Genomic DNA, 24,134 nt, shown 5'->3' on the forward strand with positions numbered 1-24,134 from the left:
CTGGAACGGGCATTATGTTACTTCTATCACATTCTTTTGGTCCAAGTCAGTCACAAGGCCAACCCAGATTCAGGGGGGTGGAGAGATAGGCTCTGCCTCTTCATGGAAGGAATAGCAACATCACATTGCAAAAAAGTATGTGGACACAGGAAGGTGTGATTCACTGGGGGGCATTACCATAATGCTTTTCCACAGCTGACATTTCCTACAGGATGACATTCTGTGTGTTGGCTTTCCTATCATGCCCACAACTTCCTTTTAAGAAAGTGAATAATTCATATGGTATCATGCTTTGTACTTTGCAACTCGCCACCTGGCTTCAAGTCAGACTGGAGATTAGTGCTTGTATTAGTTAGGATTAGAGCCAACTTCAAGTGAGAGAAAACCCCATATGGCTGGACTTAAAGCAGAAGTTTATTTCTGATTCTTGTTAAAGTCACGAGGTAGGTTCTTCAGAATTGGTATTGGCCTCCACATTCTCTGGCCTCTTCTTTCTTGTTTTGCTCCATTGACTATACCTTCCATCACCAAGTTTGCCTCATGATCCAATATGGCTGCCAAAACTCCAAATATTACAGTCTGTTTCACCCAGCAGGAAGGAAAAAAGGGAGGGAAAATAGAATCCACTCTTATAATGATACTTCCTAGATGTTGTACATCTGACTTCCACTCATATCCCATTGGCCTGCACTTAGTTACAGAGCTATACCTATCAGCACAGGGGATTGGGAACTGTACTCTTTATTTCTGATAGCTCTGTGCCCAGCCAAAAATTAGGGGTTCTATTACTACAGAAGAAGGAAAGAGTAGATATTGATGGATAATCAGCAGTCTCTGCCACAGTGCTCAGCCTAAAGCCAGACATCAGTATGCTGCCCATGGGCATATAATGTGGCCTGGTATGAGAAATATGCCCAACAGATATGCGTTATTAATTCATTCCTTCTGCAAACATATTTATTTACTGAGTCTTTTCTATGTGCTAAGCACCTTTCTAGCTACTAAAAATAGAGCAGAGAACAAAACAGACAATGTCACTGCCTTCATTTAGCTATACTCTAGTTTGGAAAGATAGGCAATAAACAAACAATATAAAGTAAAAAATTGATAACTGATATGAACAATTCATCTAGATGAAGGGGTAGACAGTTAAGAAATGTGAGTGGGAGAGGATAGCTATTTTAGGTAGGTAGGACATGAATGAAGACAGCCATGCAGATATCTGGAAGAAAAGGCACAGGCAGAGGGAACAGTAAATACAAAGGCCTTGAAGCAGGAGCATGCTTGGAATGTTTGAGGAACAGCAAGGCATAACTAGAACAAGGAGTGGAGGAGTGGTAGGAGATGAGGATGAAGAGGTAGCCAGAGGCCAGACCATAATAAGGACCAAGTAGTGGATTGTCAGTAAGATACTCTTTCTTCAGGAGTCTGAAAGCAAAGATGTGTCAAGTTTCCTCAAGATCACCCCAGGTTCAGCGATTTGCTAGAAGGACTCACAGGACTCAGCTTATAGTCATGCTTAAGGCTATGACATCAACAGAATACAGAGTAAAATCAGCAAAGGGAAAAGGTGTATAGGGCAAAGTCTGGAGGAAGCAAGCTTCCAAGAGTCCTCTTCCAGTAGACTCACACAGGAGGTGCTTAATCCCTCCAGCAACAGATTGTGACAACAGGTATGAAATGCTCTCTACTAGGGAGCTCATTACAGACTCAGTGCCCAAGGTTTTTATTGAGGATGGGTCACATAGGTACCCTCTTCCTAACACATATCAAATTCCCGACTGTCAGAAGGAAAGCAGGTTTTTAGCATAAACCATATTGTTGGTACAAACAGTTTAGGCACAGTGAGCCATGCTTATCATTTAGCAAATGGTCAGAACCCTACTGAAACCTAAATTCTCAGATGGCAGTCAAGGGCCAACCTTGCAAGCAGATCTTTCTGTCTTAGAAAGATAGCAGTCTTGGACCTGTTGTTAACTCTTTTCTACATAAAAGCACACAGAGAGATATGCATGAAGCAAAGCAGAATATGAGCCAGGAAACTAAACAGAGACTAAGCAGACTCCATGGGTTAGTGGAAGCAATTCATAAATAGAATCCATGAGATAAATTGAGAAGTAGCCAGAGGGCAGAAGCAACAGCAGGAGGAAGAAGCAGAGAGCAAAGAAGCCGAATCAAATGAATAAAAGGACATCTTGTGCAGGAAGAACAAACATCCTTCTATGTGACGACCACCCCGGTATTCCTTTTGGGACATGAGAATTCCTAGATGATCCCAGAGACCAATAAACAGTGCTCTCCATGAGGCCTGATTGCTCCATTAAAATGACTTCCCATACTTGCCTCCTAATTTCCTCTTGTATCGTCGTATAGTAAATTCCCATCACCCAAGATCGGAGGCGTGACTGTAACCTGGAGGCTTACAATCGGAGGCTCCTGGTAACCTGAAACCTCCTCACTAACATACCTGGGATTTCAGCCATTCAAAGCATAGACTTTAGAGAGGAAATTAGTACGGTGACCAAGGGATCACTGGCCAACTGGTTGAAGGACCCAGAGTTGTAATATAGCATGGACCACCCCACCCCTCCCCCCACCACATGGAGCCACGTTCCAGTCATATCAAACCACTCACAACTGGACTCAGAGGCTAAGTGGACTTTTATGCTTTTGAAATTTTCATCATGTCTTCACTCTGTCTAGAATTTCTGGTTTTTTCATCCTCAAAAAAATACCTCGGCTGGATGCTGTTTGCATTCTCTATGAAGTGTCTCTGACCGTTTCTCTCCCCGCACTCTTGTCTACCATCTTTTAAATGAATTCTTCCCTCTGCACTGCTCTCTTAGCTATTGGTCTGTGTTTCTGTAGTAACACTTATAAAGCATATTGTAATCAACTCCTTATGCATCTGTCTCTGAAATGAGTTATGTTCCTAGTACATAGCATAGTACTTCACAAATGGTGATGTTTTAATAAATGCTTAGTTGGTGAATGAATGAATGAATGAACCAAGAAATAAATTCATTGAGTCACGTATTGAAGAGCTCTGATTCCAGAAGTCAAGGACAAAGCTCCTTGACCAAGTCACCCTATTCTCAATTCTCATGCTTGAAACAATAATATCTCTTATCTATTGGGATGCTTATTATTTTCCAAAATTATATTGCTTTTGCGCTACATTATTTCTTTGATGATACTGTTGCTTTATAGATGTTAAATAGCCACGTTAGCATTGATTCTAATCATTTCCCTAGTGAGGAAGCAAATTTTTTTAACTTGTATTTTTTAATTATGGGAGGACTTAAATATTCCCCAACTAAAAAAGCATGTGATAAATATACTCAACGTTGTGGTTTCTGAGTATGTTTATACAAGTAAATAAACACACAGAATCGCTCTCCTGCTATGAAAGTACTTCCTATTACTACTGCCTCATATATGCATGTATATTTTTCAAATTAAACTTATCAGAGGGGAATAATTTCAAGAAGTATTGTTTTTACAATCCACTGCTTATGGCACTGAAAGTGAATTCCTTAAGAAATTTAATAATAAAACCAGTTCTAAAAAGCCTAGTCATGGTCATAGCAAACATCAAATAAAATCTAAATTGTTAGTCTTTTCACAAGATCTCTTTTGAGTAGTGGCCCTTTAAAATCTAGTAGTATATTTTATAGCTTTCCTTTACTTCCCTATGGAGTTATCAGAATTATCAGAATTAAAGCCTTTGCTTGAATGCTTTGATGACAGGTCGTGATTGGCTGTTAACATGCAAGAGGTTGCAAGAACCAAACAAAATGGATTCCTAGAAACTAAGGACAGATTTTAAAAAAATAGCATCGTCTGAAACTAAAGGTAATTAGAATTGATTTTTAATTTCCACCATTAGCCATCTAAGAGAGCGTTTGCAAATATATGTGAATGAGATGGGGTATTGCCCGGTTCACATGTGTTTTTGTGGGGGTGGAAGGGAAACTAATATTTTTTGATTATTTTCTTTGTGTCAGGCGGTTAACATACACTTTCATTTAATCATTACAACACCCCCTCTAAAATAGGACTCTGATCCACAGTCCATAGTTGGGAAAGTAAAGGTAGGAGAGAGAGGCTGCAGGCCACACAGTGCAGAGCAGAACTGAAATTCCAACCTAGTTTCTCTGACTCCAGAGTTTGTGTCTCTACCACCCAATATAGGAGGCCAGGTTATCACATCACAACATATAAATAACTCTAATTAAATGTAACCTATCCTGGATATCATCCCCCAAATGGAATTTTCTGCTTGGAGATTGAATTAAAAAAAAAAAAAGAGAGAACAGGGGTCAGCAAGCTATGACCCCAAACTCGTTTTGGTAAATGAAAAGGTGCTGGAATGGTGCCACACCCATTGCCAATGGCTGCTTCCAAGCAAGGGCAGTGTTGAGCAGTTGTGACAGAGACCACACGGTCTGCAGAGCCCAAAGTATTTACTATCTGACCTTTTTCAGAAAAACTGTGCCAACCTCTGGAATAGAACCTTTGTCAATCAATATGCAGTGCTGTCCCAGGGAGAGAGGTTCAGTGTTGGGCAGACACTTGGAGAGCTGTACTGCTGGGCAGGTGCTGGGGGATCTGCTGACTCTGCCCCATCCTGGAGGAAGTATTTTATAAAATGAGTCAATTCCACTTGCCCTGACCTATTGTCCATCAAGGAATTCCATTACAGAGACCATTCTCTGGGTACCATGATCACTGAAAACACGTATGAAGAAAAACATTAAATAATATAGTTGCTATGAAAACATAACCTAACAATAAATTAGTAGACTAGAAATAGAAAACTAATACATACAGAAAACCTTTTCAAGTTTGGTTTAGGCTGCCCATCCCTCAACCAATTAAACATTGGTAAAGGAGATGGGGTCATGGTGATGGGTTTAAACTAATCTTGGCCACCACTGGCCACCCAATATGACAGCTTATCTTAAAGGTGGAGTCAAGTGTATGTTGACAGACCAATCACCATATTCACTACAAACATGATTTTGTGATGAAGGGTCTTTTAAGACATAGCATAAAAATATACAATCCTAATTAAACAGTACAGTTGTCATTATTATTCTCCCATTTGACACACAGATTTAACTGATCATAAATGACCAAAAATTTTCATCATACAATGTCATTGCTTGACATTTCTCAAGGGTATTTCTAGAAACTTTTGAATTTACAAAATTGAGAAAAACAGAAAAATTTCATATATTAATAGCTTTTTGGCTTTCTTCCTGTTCCATTGATAGACATGTCATTTCCTATGTACAGAATCACACCCTACAAATTACTGCCTTTTCTTTAATTCCTTTTTAAGTAAAAAATTAATCTAGTTTATTTTTGAGAAAATAACATGTTCACATGATTAAAAATTTTCAAGGTAAATTGTCTCTAGGGAGACCTCTTTCCTATGTCTGTTCCCCAGTCACCCAGTTTCCCATTCCCCTCTACCACCACCGTTTCCATTTTCTTCTGCATCGTTCCAGAGATAACCTGTGCCTTTATAAGTAAATATGTGTATATATTGTTTCCCTCCACCTCTTTTTTACAATATTCTGCCCATTGCTTTTTTTCCTTTATAATATATCTTGGTGATCTTTTTATGTGTTACATATCTTGCTCACTCTTTTATAGGTCTTCATAATATTCCATTGATGGATGTACTGTAATTTATTTGATTAATCCCCTATTGATGGACATTTGAGTTATTTCCAGTCTTTTGATATTACAAACAATGCTGCAATGTGTAAGCCGAGACATATGTCATTTCTCACGTGTGGGAAGATATCTATTGACTAAATTTCTGCCTTTTCATCTTTCACCAAAATTTCATTTTCACTTGATGAACAATTTTTGCACCGGGAATGCTCACTAAAACACTTTAATCTCTTGTTTGTTTGATATAAAAGACTCATTCATGTCATAGACTGAAACTACTTCCAAATTATACATTCCACATACTAACTTACACCAAAACTCTGTTGCCTGGCTGAGAACAATCATTTTCTTAGAGCTTCACTTGTATTGCCAGAACTAGCAGCTGGGAGACACACACACACAAAATAATAACACCATTGACTGCCTATGAAACAAGTTGAGAACAACATCAGGAAGTTGAGACACACATGCCAGGCAGTTTCTGGCCTTGTTCATCAGCACAGCAACTGACTTACTGGCCTCAGAAACCTTTCAGTTCAAGTTGACATCTCAGCAAAGTCTCTAGGTTTGTGGCCCTTCTGGGGAAGCTTGTAAGTGTCCAAAACTTTGAAAAGTTTTCCTGTCAGAGTTTGTAAAATTGTAACCCCCTGGCTATTTCACAGGATCCCATTAGTAAGGGTCAAGAAAGCTAACGGCATTGTTTTCTAGTTACCAGCCCAGAGCAGAAGCCAACAGACTCTGAGCAAGGCCCAAACAGTTTATTTAATGTGGATTCTATCACCCCCTTATCAATGAATGTTCAGTCAATGCCCTAGGTGATAGGAGCTAAGTGATAGGATCCATATGATAAAATTACAGTAAAAATACTAGCTAACATTTATTGAGCATTCACTATGTGCCAACCACTATGCTAAGAGCTTTACACGCATTCTTGTTTTCAAGTTCAGTCCATTGCAGATTTAAGCAAGGGTGTACAAGAAGCTCATTCCTTCCCCTTCTAGTCCCTCCCCCAAAGTAAACCCTGATCCCAGACTCTCTCATTTGTCCTAAGAGCTACTAAAATGAAAATATCCCTGCAAGAGGGAACACTGTAAACGGAACCAGGTTTTATACATCATTTTGCCTGATTTTATCGTATTCTTTACAGGACAACATTTTAATGGGAGAGCTCTATGGATGCGTTGTTAGGTGGAGAGAGACTGCCACGGACAGGGAGGCACTGATACACAGTAAAAGTTCAGTTTGCCTCGGAGTAGTCTCTGGAATATAATCACCACCATCGCTCCTTCCCAATTTTAACCCCCACTCCCTTATGAATGCATGGGAAAAGCAAAGACCAGGATGGATTTTTTTGACTCTGCATTGTTATAATAATTAACTTTACTTAATGGTTCATTAAGTATTGACATGCTCAAGGATCAGTAACTTCTAATCAGTGCATTAGACCATCTTCAGAAGTTGCTTATGGGTACTTATGAAGGGTGTTTGGGACTATGCCTTTAGTCCCAATCAGCTCTAAGAACAGTTTCATTTCATAGCAATTTCTTTTTCAAAATAATTTTCTTAAGTGTTGATCGTGGGTCTTTAAGCACAGACTGAAGACTATCTCTCACAGAGACATAATTTATCAAGGCTTAAAACCACTCAGACTGAGGAAGACCTCTGACTAATTGTTGTGAGGGGTGGGCAAGTGCAGTGGAATACCTAAAAAAGTGGGTCACGCAGCTAATCACAGGATTAAGCCAAGGGTTAAACAAAAGGCAGTCTCACTCTATCTCTTTGATCTGTATCCAGTCGCTGGCATTAACTTAGTTTTTGAATCTTTTGAGTTCCCACGGGGAACTGGGCTGGGCTGTACTATTTATGGCCTCTCCCGGCTCCAAGTGTAGCTTGCTGAGTGAATGTCTGGGGCAGAGGGAGAAAAAAATTCTGTGGGTGTTCCACTGCATACAGCCCTAACTGAAAGCATAAAACTGGGCTGCAATTACCATGCCCTCTCCATTATTTCCAGAGAATTATCCAGGAACATTACTGGAAATGAGCTGTCTTGTCCAGTCAGCTCCCATTCTCTCAGGAAGATTAGAGACTGGTGAATTTCACAACCCTTGCAGCTTCTTCAGAAATGCATTATGAGTTTCCAAATCTCTTGCTCAGCCTTGATAAAATTCCCAAGTGACTGCAAATGTGAAAATAAAACCCAAAGCTACTTTGTACCTTGGTATATATGAATAGGGCAGGGAGTGAACATTGCACATAAGTAACCTAGACTTCACACAGTCACATGAAACTGTAAACTTATGATAGAAGAGTTGTTTTTAAAATAAGTCCATTTTTCCCCTGATTTTATAGAGTACCATGTGTCCATTGTACTGAAAAAAAAAAAAAAGAATAAAGAAGGGCTTTCCTGGTGGCACAGTGGTTTAGAGTCCACCTGCCAAGGCAGGGGACACGGGTTCGTGCCCCGGTCCAGGAGGATCCCACATGCCACGGAGCGGCTGGACCCATGAGTCATGGCCGCTGAGCCTGCGCGTCCGGAGCCTGTGCTCTGCAACGGGAGAGGCCACAACAGTGAGAGGCCCGTGTACTGCAAAAAAAAAAATAAAGAAGAAAATGCAGATTATGAGTAAATGCATGGTGAATGCATTCCAGATATATGCTGGAAGAATTCCTCATATTCATGAGGATGGGATCATGCCATACATGCTTTTGACCTTTAGCGAGATATTGGTATAATCTTTCAATGTATTTGAGAGCACTGAGAATTCCAAGCAAAATGAACTGGGTATAATATCTGGGAAGCCAATCTTATCTGAAATGTGATGGTAATATGATAATCCAAGGAAAAACTGAGTGAATAAAATAAGCACGATTGGCAAGAAGCAAAGCAAAAGGAAGCCCCCAAATGCCAGAATGTAGACCAGGCAAGGGGCTAGATTAAGCTTTACAAGCTTTACTTAATTTAATCCTCTCAACTACTCTACAGCATAGGTACCATTGCTATTTTCATTTTTCACATGAAGAAACTGATGGTCGAGGAAATTAAATAATTTACCCAACATCATGCTATTAATAAGTGTTAGGAACTGGAATGTACCCAAGCAGTACACTTCCAGGGCCTCATTTGTCTAATTTATATTTTATTTTTTCTAAAGTTACACATACACATATATTTTTTAAAATATTTATTTATTTATTTGGCTGTTCTGGGTCTTAGTTGCAGTACGTGGCATCTTCATTGCCGTGTGTGGGATCTTTAGTTGTGGTGTGTGGGATCTAGTTCCCTGACCAGGGATCAAACCCTGGCCCCCTGCATTGGGAGCACGGAGTCTTAACCACTGGACCGCCAGGGAAGTCCCAACACATACACATAATTTAAAGAGTCAGAGTTCTTCAAGGTTTGTTTGAAAACAACAGTCTCTAGTCCCTACCTCCCTATCCCATTTCTCACAATCTAGAGGTAATTATTTTCATTCCCTACCTAAACAGCTGATTCTTTTTTTTTTAAATTTATTTATTTAATTTTGGCTGCTTTGGTTCTTCGTTACTGCGCACGGGCTTTCTCTAGTTGTGGCGAGAGGGGGCTACTCTTCGTTGCAGTGCGTGGCTTCTCATTGCTGTGGCTTCTCTTGTTGCGGAGCACGGGCTCTAGGTTCATGGGCTTCAGTAGTTGTGGCACGCGGGCTCAGTAGTTGTGGCTCACAGGCTGTAGAGTGCAGGCTCAGTAGTTGTGGCACACGAACGTAGTTACTCTGCGGCATGTGGGATCTTCCAGAACCAGGGCTCGAACCCGTGTCCCCTGCATTGGCAGGTGGATTCTTAATTACTGCGCCACCAGGGAAGCCCTAAACAGCTGATTCTTAAGGTATTTACCTCCATATTGCTAAACAACTTGTTTTAATTCTTTGTGGGTTTTACATTTTAGACATTCTCTATTGTCATTCCACTCCAGAAGATGAGGATTTAGCCCTCTGTCTCCCTCATTCCCCACTTCCACCATGAGCTCTCTTCCCCTCTGCCTGTTCTCTCTATGTAGTCTGCTGTGGACTGAATGATTGTGCCTCTCCAAAATTCATATGTTAAAACTTAATTCCCAAAGTGATGATATTTGGAAGTGGGGCCTTTAGGAAGTGATTAGGTCTTGAGGGTAAAGCCCTCAAGACTGGAAGTAGTGCCCTTATAAAAGAGACTCCAGGGCTTCCCTGGTGGCGCAGTGGTTGAGAGTCCGCCTGCTGATGCAGGGGATACGGGTTCGTGCCCCGGTCTGGGAAGATCCCACATGCTGCAGAGCGGCTGGGCCCGTGAGCCATGGCCACTGAGCCTGCATGTCCGGAGCCTGTGCTCCACAACGGGAGAGGCCACAACAGTGAGAGGCCCACGTACCGCAAAAAAAAAAGAGACCCCAAAGAGATCCCTTGCCCCTTCTGCCATGTGAGGTTATAGCAAGAAGGTGTCATCTATGAACCAGAAAGTGGGCGCTCACCAGACACCAAACCTTCCAGTGCCTTCATCTTGGACTTTCCAGCGTCCAGAACAGTAAGAAATAAATTTCTGTTATTTACAAGCCACCCAGTCTGTGGTGTTTTGTTACAGCAGCCCGAACAGACTAAGACAGTCATACTGTGATTTTCATTATATCTAATATTCAGTTGTCAGAATTCCTTGTCCCTCTTGTTCTGGATTTTTTGTTTATTCTTCATTACAAATTTATTGTGTTCCTACTATGTGCCAGGCATTATTATAGGTGCTAGCTTATATCAATGAAAGTTTATCATAAGATTCTCAGGTGGGCATCTATTTTTACCCATTGTTCTGGGCAGTTGGTGGGCCCTTCACTCTGGAAACTGAGATTGTAGTATATTTTCATTAATTTTTTTGTTATGATTTACTATCCTCTGTTCTTTTCTTTTAGTAATCCTATTATTAGATATTGGACCTCCTATACAGCTCCTCTAATTTTCATCTTTTCTCTCCTACTATCCATATGCTAGTCTTTTACTCTACTTCTTGGGAGATTGCCTTAACTTTATCTTTTAGCCCTTATATTGAATTTCTCATTTCTATGTCATGTTTTTAATATCTAAGTTCCTTTTGAGTTTACTGACTATTCCTTTTATAGCTAACCTGTTATTGTTTCATATCTTCTCTTATCTCTCTAAAGACAAGATAGTTTGTTTTCTAAATTTTCTCTTGGCAGACCTTGTTTCCTTCAAGTTGCTTTCTTCTGTTTGCATTAATAGGCATTCCTCACATATCTGATGATCACTGGCTGTCTAGTTTTATTTTAAGAATGGGGCACTGAAAAGAGGATGCGCTGCATGCAGAAGGGGATTCTCCATGGAGTTTACTACAGGATGATGTAACATAGGCCAACATACTGGACCCATGTCAGTATCTTTTCTCTAAGGCTGATTAGATTACCCAGAGAATTCTTCCAGCCTTTTGCCAAGAAAACATAAGCCTGGCTAACAGTGTTCTGGGAACCAAGTGGAGGAAAAAGATTGAGGAAGTCTCAACACACAATTTAAATATTTACATTTAATCCCTGGTATTCAAAATAGTAGTCCTCTTCCTTTCCCTGATCTCAATCTAGAGTCCCTCTGTTAGTTCTTGGCATGGGCATAAGCCTTCAGTTTCATACTGAATGAGGCAGAGGCAGTCTCCTGCCTGCAAGGAATAGGAGTAGGGAATTAGGGATCTCCTAGCTTCTTAAAAAGACTTTCCACTAAATCTCCTGTGTTGTAATCCCCACCCTCATTCTCACTTCCTAAAGTATCTGTTGCTCCAGTTTTTTTAGGGCTCCGTATTGTAAATTGGGTTGGTTATCATCAAGTTTAAGATTCAGCGTTATTGACGATCCTAATTCAGTTAGTACTTGTCTCTCTGCTTCCTAGTTTCTAAAATTTTATTGATGTTGTTTCCTATCCCACTCCCTTTGTCCTTGTGCGTTTTATTAAAATTATTCTATTGTTTTCTTAGCTGGGTGAAGGAAGGAAGGGATTTGAGTGCTCATGTTCAATCTGACATCTTTTCCCGGACTGATCCAGACCCTACGGCACTATCAATACATTACAGAAAAGTTTGCAAGGTTTGTTCTAACTATTCTAGAAAGACAGATACTAAATGTAGCAAACAGAAACACAGTCACTAAAGAACCATGATAACCACAGTTGGACGAAATGTCCATCAGGACTCTCCATCCTTTTTTTGTTTGGATTCCATGCTTACTGGAAATCTTCTAATTATATAAAATTCAATATGTCTGAGGTAAAATTCCTAATCTAACACCCAGACTAGGTTCTCTTACAGTGTTCACCATCTTAGTAAGTGGTATCTCATTCTTTCTGACATTACTCATGTCAGAAACATAGGAGTCATTCTAACTCCTACTTCCTTCTCAGCCCCCACATCTACCCATCACCATGTCCTGCCTGTAAATATTTATAACATGAGTCCATTTCTTCCCATCTCTACTCTGAAGACCCCTGTTCAAGTTACCAATACGTTTTACACTTCTACCGCTGTCTCCTAAATGATCTCCCTGCAACAATTACAGCCCCCTTACCTGTCCATTTCCCACACTATAGTCATAGTCACCTTTGCAAAATGCAGGTCAGATCTTGTTCTATACGATCTGCTTAAAATCTTCAGTGATTCCCCACGACTCTTTAGATAAGGACAGCAATCCTTAGCAAGGCCTATAAGGTCCTGCAGGGACTGGCCTGTCTCCTCTGGCCTTATCTAGTGGTACTCCCCCACCACTTGCTGTCAGCTCCCCAGCCACGGCTGCCTTTCTTTCTGATCCTCTTTTTTCCTGATGTTCTCCCTGCTACCCACCTCTCATCACAGGCCACTTCAGGCAAAACAGCTCCCTCCTACAGCTGCCACTAACAGCCTAACTGCCCCATTCACTTGGTCCCAGGTTCTCACCTACTGAGTCATTAGGTCTTGGTTCTAGAGTTACTTCCTCAGGGAAACCTGGTGAGGTCAGACTTTTATTTAGTATAGGCACACAGAAACATGCTTCATTTCTTTATAGCACTTATTAATTAGGCCCTCATTTTTTATGACTGTTTTATTAATATCTGCCTCTCCCTCCAGATTGTAAGCACTATAAGAGCAAAGAGCATGTCTATTACTTTTCATCACTCTTTTCTCAGGACATGGCTAATTGCTGATTTTTCTTTTAAGGGTTGATTTAAAAAGGAAAAACTAGTATGTATCATGGTTGACATCTTCCTCAAAGTAAGAAGAATTTCAGTATACTGAATATCATGCAATATTTCCTTTAAAGATTCAAGGTCACCATTATAAAAACACATAGTGTAATATAGTAAATTTCTTAGTTTTTTGAATATGTAGGGATATCACCCATGATGTTAAATAGCCTCAGACTGATTGTCCAGAAAAAAAGTGAGGCAATTTTGAAGTTTTCTAAAGGGAATTTGAATTTTTTAATGCTTAGAAGACTAAGAGATTGGTTCAATTATCACCTTCAAATATAGGAATCATTTATTAACAATTATTATTATCATTATTGAATACTTAGCATATACTTTATTATCATTATTGAATACTTAGCATATACTAGTAGTAATCAAGAACTTTAAAAACATTATCTCATTTAATCCTCACAGCAACTCTCTGAGGTAGGTAACTGGTAGTATTTTCATTTTACCATTGAAGAAACTCAGGCAAGTTAAGGAAGAGGTTAAGAACTAACTGTGGGTAAAGGTAATCTGGCTCTAGAGCCTGTAGGTTTAATCCCTTTAATGAAAAAGGTGATGAGCAATTCCTTTCAGGAGGCCAGAAATTTGACCAAGAAAAACATCTTAAATGAGGGAGAGCCTTCATTTGGACAGAAGGAAGAATCATTTAAAAGTATTAAACATTGCAATAAACTATTTTTAATAAATAAGTTGCATGTTTATTCTGTTTAGCTTTGAAAACTAGAGTGGGTAGGAATACAGCCCAGAGGGGTCAGTTAATTGTGTATTTAAGAACAGGGCAGCACAGGGAACTCTACTCAATGCTCTGTGGTGACCTAAATGGGAAGGAAATCCAGAAAAGAGGGGATATATGTATATATATATAGCTGATTCACTTTGCTGTACAGTAGAAACTAACACAGCATGGTAAAGCAACTATACTCCAATAAAAAGTAAAAAAAAAAAGAACAGGGCTTAGACCTGATTATCTTTTGAGGTCCCCTCTTGTTCTCCAACTCTGGAAGGTTGTTTAGTGCCAAGTTATCTTTTGTCTTCAACCTTTTCCCTGGTTGAAAGTTTGCCTAATGTAGTCAACTCGTTTATGGTATTATCCCAGGATAGCTTATCCAGGGCAAATCTTGCCTTATTGAGTTTAGCAATCACTTTGCTTAATGACTTGCTGTGTTAACAACTTGGCATACGCTTCATCCACAGTCAGCACCTACTCAGTTTAATTACTTGCTTTGTTGATGTTATACTGTGTTCAGGGAAATACTTTGAAATCCAAAACTTAACTGACTCCTGTAGTACCAATCACCCCGCCCCCTCCCCCAAGTGAGATCATAAATGATGCCAAAGAGGAAGAAAAAGGAGAAGAATTTAAAGAAATTGACATGATTGTCATGAGGAATTTGATGAATACAAAATGAAAAAAGAGAAAATTTGACAATAAATCAGAACAGCAAGAGTCTATAAGAATAGCGTTAGGAAGACTAAATCATTCTTTAAAATTATCTTGAGGCTTGCTAAAAATATGCTAAGGATACTTTGCAGAAATAGATTATATTTTTAAACACCAAGAGAGCCCAACTTTATGGGGCAAATGGTCTACGTGTTGGCAGCTGCTGTGTAAAAGGAAAGCATGCTGCATCTCTTCCCTTGACTCTCCATGGAGCTGCCCTGATCCAGGAAAGCCTTTATTCTCCAGTCCTCATGCAAGAGAAATCCCATCCTGTTGCCCTCACCAGGTGCTCTGCTGCAGGACTCAGACAAATGGCTCACACTTGCTTTGGGAGAATGCTTGTCTAAAGGCCTTAAAACCTTAAAACCTGTGTGCTCAACTTCACCAAATGCCATATGTCTGCCTGTCTTATCTTTAAAAACCTCCTTCAGTCCTCAACTGAATCATTAGAAAAAGATGGGAAGTAACGGGTGAATTGTATATCTGTTTGGACTCTAGGCAAGTTCTCTGCAGGATTGTCTTTGGCTTAGTTAACTGAAAAAAAAACAACAAAAAATTCCCACAGTAGGGAGTCTAAATTGGTTTGTGGAATTTGAGATCAAAAGGTCAGGGGCAGCCTACCCATGGGCTTCTGTAATGTTTGAGTGAAAGAGAGCACTTGATGTATATATACATATAAAACCAGTTAGCAGTTTCGACTGTCTTCACAGGACAGTGCCAGTGGCCCCAAATGACCAGTGACTCTCCTGTATGTGAAGATGATTGACATTATCATTCCCTAAATACACTAAAGCTCTAATTTTATAAGGTTTATCATATTTGGAATTCTTAGTTCAATGTCTATCTCATCCCCAAGTTCACTGCAGGCTTTGTCTGCCCAACTTTGAACGGTATCCAGGGAACTGTACGATGCAATACCCAGCTCCTCACACTTTATACCCTAATGACATCCCCAGACCATGATCTTTTATGAGGCCAGGGGAATTACAACTGTCTTCTCTGATGCATTTCCAGTATTTAGCAGAATACTTGTCATAATGTAAATGCTCAATAAATGGGTGGGTGGATGAACAAAACATAAATTAATGGCCTGGGTGTGTTTTCTTACTTTCCTCAGGACCCTGGGAAGGTCACTTAATCCCTGTGTTCCCAAATCTGGCTGTACTTCAGGATCACCTTGGGAGTTTTTTAAAAAACAGGGATTGGTCCCCACCTCCAGGCACTCCAAACAATAGTTTACATAACTCTCACAAGTGACTGTGATGTGCCGCTAAATTTGAGAAGGGTCTAACCTCACTTTCCTCATTTGGGAAACAACTGGCCCTGCTGCCTCACAGGATGTCATTAAGGTCAAATATCTTAAACTGCAATGTACTCTAGCAAAGAGTGGGGCTGTATGTGACCGCACAAGGTAGGACAAGACTGGAGGCTGACCAAATAGACCTGCCAGAGAAAATAAAGACAGAATTTCAGAACCAAGCGGCACATACATGACTTGTCAAATTCTAAGATTTCAATGGGATCTGAAAGTTTTCTGAACAAATCAACTCCTTACCTCTCTGCCTATAAATCTCCTACATCTGTCTCCCTTTGGCTAATCCTGGCAACAAAGCACCTATTTTATATTAGAAGTAGGGGAAGTTTAGGGGCTTCCCTGGTGGTACAGTGGTTAAGAATCTGCCTGCCAACACACGGGACATGGATTCGAGCCCTGGCCCAGGAAGATCCCACATGCCGCGGAGCAGCTAAGCCCGTGAGCCACAACTACTGATCTTGTGCTCTAGAGCCCTCGAGCCACAACTACTGAGCCCACGTGCCACACTACTGAAGTCCGCGCACCTAGAGCCCGTGCTCTGCAATAAGAGAAGCCACAACAATGAGAAGCCCGCGCACCGCGACGAAGAGTAGCCCCCGCTCGCCGCAACTAGAGAAAGCCCGCATGCAGCAACGAAGACCCAATGCAGCCAAAAACAAAGAAATAAAATAAATAAATTTTAAAAAAAAGTATGGGGGCTTCCCTGGTGGCACAGTGGTTGAGAGTCCGCCTGCCGATGCAGCGGACATAGGTTCGTGCCCCGGTCCGGGAAGATCCCACATGCCGCGGAGCGGCTGGGCCCGTGAGCCATGGCCGCCGAGCCTGCGCGTCCGGAGCTGAGTATGGGAAGTTTATTGGAAAGACTAGTCTGAGGAAAGACCATTCATTCATTCCCGGCTGTATTTATCTACTTGCTCAACTGGTCATAATTGGTCATTTCAATCTCATGCAAGATGATACCTCATGCTGCTATCCCCCTAACCTGACATCAAGACAATTGTTGAAATACCATCAACACTCCACCTAGATTCCCTGGATTCCTCTTTTGTATCTGCCCATCCCCCCAGCTTCTGCACAATTAACTTTAATGTAATTTCTGGCAGCCTTCTTCAGAGAACTACCTTTGGGCTACAGGAGCCCCTTAGGCAGGATGCACTGGGAGCCAGAAATGGGGTGGGATGGGGGGAATTGATGTTCTGTCCCCTCACCCCAGGGCAGCAGGTAGTCAACTTCTGACTAGTAGAGGAGTGTGAAAGCCCAGATCACTTGACTTGAGACAGAATAAACTATGCGGTGTCATTTACATTCCAGAGCTCCCCTCCCCTATTCTACTACCTCCACTCCCTTACTGGCTTCCCATTTAAGAACTTCCTTGATAATCATTTGCATGTAAATTCATCTCAGCATCTTCCTCATAACTTCCTATCTTGCTCAGCTATAGGTATTTTAACTTAAAAATAACTTTCATTTGCATTTGTCTGCTTACTCAGATGGAATGTGCATCTATGTGTCCATGAGAGTTATGTCAGTTGATTTCTTTTGTGATCTCAAGTCCTTTGCCCATTTCATTAATTCAGATTTTTTTTTTTGAGGTGTAGTTTACATACAGGAAAGTAAACAAATCTTAGTGTACCGTCCAACGAGTCTTTACATATGTACACACGCATGTAACCACCACCCAGATCAAGATATAGAACATTTGTGTGTGGTATCGTTGATTTATAACATTATATAAATTTCACATGTACAACACAGTAATTCATAATTTTTAAAGGTTATACTCCATTTACAGTTATTATAAAATATTGGCTATATTCTCTGTGCTCTATAATATATCTTTGTAACTTATTTATTTATTTATTAGCTTATTTATTTTATATATAGTAGTTTGTACCTCTTAATCCCCTACCCCTATCTTGCCTCTCCCCTCATCCCTCTCCCCACCAGTAACCACTAGTTTGTTCTCTATATCTGTGTCTGTTTCTTTTTGTTATATTCACTAGTTTGTTTTATTTTTTAGATTCCATATATAAGTTATAACATACAGTATTTGTCTTTCTCTGTCTGATACATTTCACTAAGCATGATACCCTCCAAGTCCATCCATATTGTTGCGAATGGCAAAATTTCATTCTTTTTTATGTCTGAGTAGCATTCCATTATACACAAACACACACACACACACACACACACACACACACACACCCCACATCTTCTTTATTCATTCATCTGTTGATAGAAACTTAGGTTGCTTCCATATCTTGGCTGTTGTAAATAGTGCTACTATGAACATTTGGGTGCATAAAGATATGGAACATTTTTAGCACCCAGAAGCTCCCCCATATCTCCTCCCAGTCAGCAGTCACCACTCCCAAATATTCTAATCGTTATCATCATAGATAAGTTTAGCCTGTATTATACTTCTTATAAATGGAAACATCCTGTGTGTACTCTTGTGTCAGGCTTCTTTCATTCACCATTGTGTTTGGGAGATTCATCCATGTTGCAAATATCATTTATTCTTTTTCATTGCTGTGTTATTTTCTACTGTATGGATATAACACAATTTATTTACTCATCCTATTGTTGATAGAAATTTGGGTTGTTTGCAGTTTGGAGCTATTATTATGAATAAGGCAGCTATGAACATTCTTTACATGTCTTTTGGCAGATATAAGCACTCATTTCTGGGTATATACACAAGACTGGAATTGCTGCACCATAGGTTATATGATTGACTAGCTTTGGTTGGTGCTATAGCAAACTTATTAACTGTTTGTTCTATTTGGGTAAATTTCCCCCTACTTGATTGCTTACCTTTTAAACAATAGTTATCTTCTTTTTTCCCCAAGTTTTATTGCAGAATAATTTTCACAAATAAAATTCACCCCTTCTAAGTGTAAAGTTTAAGAGTTTTGGCTAGGATTACTGTGGGGTTTTTTGTTTTTTCACTTTAAAAAAAAAATTAATAGATCTTTATTGGAGTATAATTGCATCACAATACTGTGTTAGTTTCTGTTGCACAACAAAGCGAATCAGCCATATGCATACACATGTCCCCATATCCCCTCCCTCCCATCCTCCCTATGCCACCCCTCTAGGTCATCGCAAAGCACTGAGCCAATCTCCCTGTGCTATGCGGCTGCTTCCCACCAGCCAACTATTTTACATTTGGTAGTGTATATATGTCGATGCTACCCTCACTTCACCCCAGCCTCGCCCTCCCACCCCATGTCCTCAAGTCCATTCTCTATGTCTACCTCTTTATTCCTGCCCTGCAACTAGGTTCATCAGTACCTTTTCTTTTTTTTTTAGATTCCATGTATATGTGTTAGCATATGTTAATTGTTTTTCTCTTTCTGACTTAACTTCACTCTGTATGACAGACTCTAGGTCCATCCACCTCACTGCAAACAACTCAATTTTGTTTCTTTTTATGGCTGAGTAATATTCCATTGTATATATGTGCCACATCTTCTTTATCCATTCATCTGTTGATGGACATTTGGGTTGGTTCCATGTCCTGGCTATTGTAAATAGTGCTGCAATGAAAATTGTGGTACATGTCTCTGTTTGAATTATGGTTTTCTCAGGGTATACGCCCAGTAGTGGGATTGCTGGGTCACACAATAGTACTATTTTTAGATTTTTAAGGAACCGCCATACTGTTCTCCATAGTGGTTGTATCAATTTACATTCCCACCAACAGTACAGGATGGTTCCCTTTACACCACACCCTTTCTAGCATTTATTGTTCCTAGATTTTTTGATGATGGCCATTCTGACGGGCGTGAGGTGATATACCTCATTGTAGTTTTGATTTGCATTTCTCTAATCAGTGATGTTGAGCATCTTTTCATGTGCCTCTTGGCCATCTGTATGTCTTCCTTAGTGAAATGTCTTTTTAGGTCTTCTACCCATTTTTTAACTGGATTGTTTGTTTTTTTGATACTGAGCTCCATGAGCTGTTCGTATATTTTGGAGATTAATCCTTTGTCTGTTGTTTCATTTACAAATATTTTCTCCCACTCTGAGGGTTGTCTTTTTGTCTTATTTATGGTTTCCTTTGCTGTGCAAAAGCTTTTTATGCAATCCCTATCAAACTACCAATGGCATTCTTCACAGAATTAGAACAAAAAATTTTACAGTTTGTATGGAAACACAAAAGCCCCCAAATAGCCAAAGCAATCTTGAGAAAGAAAAATGGAGTTGGAGGAACCAGGCTCCCTGACTTCAAAGGATACCACAAAGCTACAGTAATCAAGATAGTATGGTACTGTCACAAAAACGGAAATATAGATGAATGGTACAGGATAGAATGCCCAGAGAAAAACCCATGCACATATGGTCACCTGACTTACAATAAAGGAGGCAAGGACATACAATGGAGAAAAGACAGCCTCTTCAATAACTGGTGCTGGGAAAATTGGACAGCTACATGTAAAAGAATGATATTAGAATACTACCTAACACCATACACAAAAATAAACTCCAAATGGATTAAAGACTTAAATGTAAGACCAGACACTATAAAACTCTTAGAGGAAAACATAGGAAAAACACTCTTTGACATAAACCACAGCAAGATCTTTTATGACCCACCTCCTAGAGTAACGGGAATAAAAACAAAAATAAACACATGGGACTTAATTAAACTTAAAAGGATTACTGTTGTGTAACTACTACTACAATGAAGATAGAAAACGTTTCCATCACCCTAATTATCTTCTATTTTAACATAGAAATATTTACAATTTTGATGCAACCATCTATGACTAATCTCCTATTTCTCTATTTTTAACACATTGTTAATTTTACCAGATGAACTCTAGAATTACTCTACAAAGTCACAAAACAAATACCATTGCCTTCTTATCTAGAAACACAAACATGTAATAAATACAGAGTCCTAGCTCTTGAGTTGGACAAGCCAGCATAGGAATCCCAGTCACTTACTTGCTGGATGACATTAGGCAAGCCCCTAGCCTCCCTGATATCAGCTTCTTCCTCTGTAACTGATTATAAAAGTGGTGCCCGTGTCATGAGGCTGTTGAAAGAAGTGGTGAAGGTAACTATAGCAGTCGCTTGCTATTTGCCAGGCACCGTTCTGAGCACTTTATTTGTACTGACATTTAAATCTTATAACAATTCTGTGATATATATATTGTACCTCTCCTGGTTTTACAGATGGAGAACTGAAGCACAGAGAAGTTAAGGAAACCAAGTCAGGCTCAAGAGAGTGCTGGCTACTGCGCTGCTTCTCAGCTTCATAGATAAGGAAGTGACACAGGGAAAACATGGAGCATAGGCCCTAGCACAAAGTACACAGAAATGCTAATTTTTATTATTGTTATTCATCTTCTTTATACATTCAATAAAGTTATATAATTGTCTTCATATCGGTCATGCACATTTCTTGTTAAGGCTGCTCATAAATTTTCTATGCCCTTTCATACTGTGTGCATGGGATGTGTCTTTTTTCCATGATGTTTTCTCATTGGTTATTTTGAAATGTGGTGAAAGCTACTGACTTGTTTATACTGTGTAGCTAAAAGAACCTCAGCAGCGCTTCAGTACCATTTAAAATACCCCTCCAAAAAGTAATTTTAATTGTGTATAGTGCTCTTTTAATAGCAAATGAAGTTAGTAGATAAGAAATGAGAAAAAAAATGAAGATTAGAAATGACACTTTTGATTCCTTCCTCCTTGGCTAAAGAGAAAAAAGAGAGGGGAAAAAGTAGAAAGAAATAATTCACTCATCTGAGAATAGTACACAAAAAGCCACAGCACATTATCCCTCCCCCACAAAAAAAATGCTTTATTCTCAAGCTCCTTTTCTTATGTGATACTTTAAAACAATATTTACAGTTTAAATTAACTAAGTGAATTTTTAAATGTCTTCTCACCACTTGGAGAATTCTGAGATGAGCAAATACTTTTCCTATCTGGATGTTTGTTTTATTCTTGATAATCTGATCAGGGAAAGAAGGAGGGGAATATTTCTTTTGAAAAATTGATTTTTCTTCAATAGCCAAATGTTGTCCTTGTTTGCAGGACAGGGGAGTGAGTGGGTGGGGTGGGTAAAAAGTTTCTCTTGGGTAAAACATTCAAAGGTTTTGACCTTTGTATAGTAGCTATATTTAAAAGTGACTATGTCAGCTCTCTTGAGGACATTTTAGTGCCAGAGAAGGTACATCTGGGTCAATGTAACAAAATGACTGATCTGCTCTCAGTCAGGAGGCCAATGGGAAAAGTCGCTACAGTCAAAGAACAAGTAGAATAACTCAAGGAGGCTTAATCAAAGGACTGTTTACAAAAGGTATGGGCAGGTGGAGGAATTCTAAAGGACGGTGCAGTATGCTAGGGCCCGGTAATACTGAAACTTACCACCCCAGACCGGAAGAGAGTGGGTGAAGGAGCAGTGATAGGAATTTGGAAAGCCTGTCCATAAGGCCATGTTATAAAGATTTCAAAAGGGCAGTCGCATCCAAATCCAATACTAAACCTAATGTGCCCTCAAAGGAGGCCCATTTACAGCCCTAGAAAAGATGGTATTTCCCTCTAGCCACTCAATACATGTTTCTTGAAATTGATTTTATTAAATATAAGAAAATTAGCTAATGTATTCATCAAAACTTCAGGTTTGTAAATGACAAAGACCTACATCAAACTGGCTTAAACAAAGAAAGAGAATTTATTTGATCGCAATTGGGAAATTCAGGAGTACAGGTGGCTTTATATGTAGCTGGATCCAAGAATTCAAGCAGTTGTGACTCTTTGAGGATGAACAAGCATGAGAAGAGCTCTAGCACTCTCCAACTCCTCATTCATTCCTCATTCATAGGAGGAGTGATCTAGATCTGTGGGCACACTGATGCAATGGAGGCAAGTAGGGGCTAAAATATAGCAGAACCTCAGGTCACCGAACCATGAGCCATAGCCTAGGAGAGAGTTACTCAGCTGGGGAATTGGAAAAAGTATCTGGCATGTGCGCATGGTTTGGCTCTCCCAGTGCCCTTCATTTTCTCTGATAAGATGGTCTGTCTTCCAGTCTGCCCTACTACCTTGTGCAGTCTGCAGTGGAGGGCAAAGTCTAAAGATCTCAGCCATGCCCATGACTGGTTGTAAGTCCGATTAACTAAGGAGCAGAGCGTTAGAAAGTTCTTTTGGGCAGCAATCCAAAGCCATGACCTCAGTCAGCTTCTCAGTAATGATTTCATCTCCATTTACCTAACCTCTCCATCTATCTCTCAATTATTCTGAATTTAGGCAAAGAGGGGTATTATATTTTGGACCCCTAAAAACTCCATCAACACTTATCAGGATACTGTCTACTCTTTCCATTTCTCAACAGTGCTTTCCTCTCTATGCTAATCTCAGGCAGATTTTCCTGATTTTGGAGTAAAGATAGCCTAAGGAAGTTCAAGATTCAGTGATCTTTCAGCTCACAATTTCTGTGAAAAGAGAGTGCTTCTTTTATGATAACCCTAGCAAATATTGTGGGAAATTTCTTCATTGGTTCCACTTGGGTCATGTGTCTATCCCAGGACAGGAATGGAGCACCCTGACTGGGCACACCTGGGTAACTTAACTACTCCAGTTGCTGGGGGATGGGTCAGCCTAACCTGAATCACATGGGAGAGGAATGGGGCAGGGACTACACTTACATGCAGCTTGAGCAGAAAGCAACTAGTTTGGTCTCAGTGGATCGCTAAAGACCTTGCAAATGCTTTGAAAACTGTTTTCCTTATTTCGTATTATTACTGGTTGTCAACTTTGGCTATACACTGGAATCACCTGGGGAGCACACCACCCCAGACCAATTAAATCTCAAGGATGGGACCCTGGCATTGGCATTTTTACAGCTCCCAAGGTGCTACTGATGTGCAGCCAAAGTTGACAAACATATCCCATGGAGAACATTATTTCTAAGTCTGGGGACAATTAAGAATGACATTGATCTTGCTCTGTAGCTAGTTTAACTTGTTATAAGATAGAAAGCCTGAGAGTACAGGGAGATTCTGGGAAGATAGAAGTAATAGTGACATGGTTTTTTAATCTTTCTATAATTCTACATAAAAACAGACTGAACAACTAAATAAAAAACCCCAAAATCCACTAACAATGTATGCAACCACAACGGGTGCAAGATATGTGCACAGACCATGGAGTAAAAGCAGGTGACAGCAAACCACAGTGTCTGTGCAGATGGATGCAGAGGAGAAGCAACTGGGTGTCTGGAGGATGTGAGACAAGGAGATCCACAAAATAGTGGATTTGAGGACAGCAGCTCCCTTCCTGGACAGGGCACTACCCAGAGGAGAAACTTCTGGAAATGAAATCAAATTGAGCAGAATAGGGTCAGTAAAAAAATGAAGGGAAAAGAAGTTCCTACCAAAGTAGAGGAGAGTTGGGAACTTTCACAAAATATCAAGTTAACTCCAAAATATGGAAGGTAAACACT

At 40.0% G+C, this 24,134-nt stretch overlaps 1 long non-coding RNA gene across 13 annotated transcripts in view; it reads left to right on the forward strand.

Annotated features, from left to right (window-relative positions):
• Positions 1 to 24,134, forward strand: part of LOC111171673 (uncharacterized) — a 117,664-nt gene that overhangs the window by 20,922 nt on the left and 72,608 nt on the right. Inside the window, exons 3-4 of one of the 13 annotated variants that reach the window (XR_002643714.3) lie at positions 3,751 to 3,855; positions 20,858 to 21,063. The exons of 10 other annotated variants lie outside the window; for them this stretch is intronic. This is a non-coding gene — a long non-coding RNA (uncharacterized LOC111171673). 2 more of the 13 variants (XR_016394080.1, XR_016394085.1) reach the window with 2 other exon arrangements.

Source organism: Delphinapterus leucas, chromosome 8 (assembly GCF_059928025.1).
Source record: "Delphinapterus leucas isolate spDelLeu-1000000601 "Yukka" chromosome 8, BTC_Dleu_Yukka2, whole genome shotgun sequence".
Lineage (NCBI taxonomy): Eukaryota > Metazoa > Chordata > Mammalia > Artiodactyla > Monodontidae > Delphinapterus > Delphinapterus leucas.